We start from the raw sequence: 2,910 nt of genomic DNA, 5'->3' as shown, positions 1-2,910 counted from the left end.
AAAAGTCTCCCTTCTTCCTCTGACTCAGGCATGCAGTTTTCTCTAAAGGTCTGACTATTTCCTGTTTTCATGCCTCCTTTCATTGATATTAAACATAAGCATCTGATGAGAATCCAGACAGAGGTGTCTATATAATTTTTAAAAATTATTTTTGAGCCAGCAAGTGGCATGGTGGTTAAGGTCCTGGATTCCCACGTGGCTGACTACAATTCAAGTCCCAGCCCCGGTACCTTGAAAATCACATCAGGTATGTGTGCGTGCATGCCCAAATCTAGAGAGGAGAATGGAGGAGGAGGGATTTAGGTGTGGCCATCCCACTTGGGTTTCTCACTTTCTCTCTCTCTGTCTCTCTCTGGTGAGTACATCAGCCCTCTGGCAAAAACCTAAAAAAAGTGTTATTTTAAAAAAATGGACAGGTAGACTTAGGAGACCAGAAGTTGCCATGGGTAGTGGACATGTGGCAAATACATGAGGATGGTCAGGGTAGGCTCCTTAGAGAAGACGCCAAGCTTTTCAGCAGCCCTGAGGTGGAATCTCCATTCCACACATGGTGCAGTTGAGGCAGAGTGGGGCTGAGTAACTTGCCTTACTGCAGGAAAGGGCAGGGCCCTTCTAGCCTTGGGCCATCTGGCTTCAGTCTGCATTTTACCACTTCCTTGTACAAGTACTGCAGAGCCTCTGGGGATGGAAAAACTGAGACCAGAAAAGGAATAGGGGCTTGTCCAAAGTCCTGAGGAAGAGAGGAGTCTGTGAGTCCTCTGCTCATTAGCTAGAGAGGTGCTCTAACCTGGGGTTCCCAAAAGGGAGAGAGAGGGTTTTCTCATAAGAGATGGTCCACAGAAAGCTTTGGCTTTTGTTGTTTTAGTAACTCTCATTTACTTTAATGTGTATAAGAAAGAAATGCAACCAGCATATTGAATTTTTAACTTCAGAAGTGTTTAGGATAAATAATTTTTTCTTCTGCTTTGTTTTGCTATAGAGCTTATGCATTCAGTGGAGAGATACAGGAGGGAGCAGAGGCATGAAAAATCACCTCCGGGAAGGGGGCAGGGGTGGGGGATGGCCACGCCATGGTCCCTTCTCCTCCATTCATCTCTGGGGATTTTCAGCACGTGCATGCAAGTGACTGGTGTGTTTTTTCAAGCAGCTGGGTCCAGGACTCAAACCGTGCAGTTGGCTGTGTGGGAGTCCAGCGCTTTAACATTCATGCCACTTACTGGCCATAGGGTGAATAATTTTTGAGTGAGTCAATTAATGAAAATACTGGGTAAATTATAGTACAGGTAGAATGCAGTTGTGGCAAAATTCAGGGAAGAGAGGTTTATGCTGAAGTTTGAAAATTTGCCCTTGATGGTGGCTTCCTCTTGGGCTGGAGAATAAAAACTTTGGAAGGGCCTGGAAGTTCAGCCTCTTTGCTTAAGGGTCCTACGTTTTTGTCCCCATAATCCACTCCCAAATTGTCCCTGCTACATGGCCTACAATTGTGGGAACCAGTCCTTTTTACAGACAATTTCATCTTCAAAGAGCTTGTGGCTTACTAATAGGCTGGCAGAACCTGGCCAAGGATGGTGGTTCACACCAAGCCAACTGAAGATCTCAGACATTCCTGACAGAGGAGGGCTGGCACGAAGGGCATGGGGAGACCTTGCCAGCTGGTAGCCTCCCCATGGCAAGGCCCCGGCTCTAAGTTAGAGGAGCCTGGGAAGGAATCCCAGTTCTACCACTTCCACACATCTCTGGGATCCTTAAGTAGTTTTTTTCACTTTTATTATTATTATTATTTCATTGTTTGCTATAGAGCACATGTGATGACCAGAGAGAGAGGGAAAGTGAGAAATCGCCTCCAAGGGAGTGATTGCCCTGTGGCAATCCATTCTCCTCTTGGGATTTTGGGCACACATGCACACATGTCTGTGTGCTTTTCAAGCCACCAGCTCTGGGACTTGAACTGCAGAGTCAGCCATGTGAGATCCAGCGCCTTAACCACCATGCCACTAGCTGGGACCTAACTAAGGTTTTTTGTTTTTTAATTTATTTTATACATTCAATCACTGTATATCACTTGGCTTATAAAGTTAATTTACCCAACACAAACGTACAGTGGTCCAGATGAGGATACTATACATATTATCATCAAGAGACAACAATCCATTTTTGTGTCCCATGAATATCTTGCCTCTCTTTCTCCTTAATTTCTCTCATCACACTCTCCACCTTCTCCCACCCTATTCCTATACTGTCTCCGGTATCTATAACAATTTTCCATGCTTCTCTATCTTCTAATCTTTCAGTTTCTGCTATAAAGTGCAGTCAGTTGGTATATATTAAGTGGAGACATACAATGTCTCTCTTTCGTAGCCTGGCTTGCTTTACTCGGCAATAAATCTTTTATATTCATCCACTTTCTATCAAATGTCAGGATCTTGTTGTTTATGGCTGAGTAGTATTCCATAGAGTATATGTGCCACACTTTTTCAATCTATGAACTGGTAGTGATAACAGGAGTGTTTGTAGGATTCAGCATACCTAGTGGATGGTGTGAAATAGTTGCTCCCTAAAAGTTGATTCCCTTCACTCTCCTCCGAGTGGCATTTTGGCATTCCACACCATCCCTCTAGCCTGCAGAACATTTGGCCTATTGCTCAGTTACAGCACCCATCATTTCATCTTTCTACTGGCGTAAATGCGCCCATGTCGGTACAGTCACAAACTCCTTCAGGGTGGGGCTTATGTCTAGGCACCCTTCTATCCCTCAGTGGGAAGCCCAGGACCTGGCATGAAACTGAGTAAATGTTTACACACCTCAGAGGCAGCATAGTACAGTGAACAAGAGCAAGGGCCCCAAAGTCCCACGGCGTGAGTTCAATCTCAGTTTTGTCATTCAGGAGAGACATGATTTTAGGCAAGTTG

This window comes from Tupaia chinensis, unplaced genomic scaffold (assembly GCF_000334495.1).
Source record: "Tupaia chinensis unplaced genomic scaffold, TupChi_1.0 Scaffold000235_1, whole genome shotgun sequence".
NCBI lineage: Eukaryota > Metazoa > Chordata > Mammalia > Scandentia > Tupaiidae > Tupaia > Tupaia belangeri.
The sequence above is the reverse complement of the archived record's forward strand: the minus strand, read 5'-3'. Positions refer to the sequence as shown.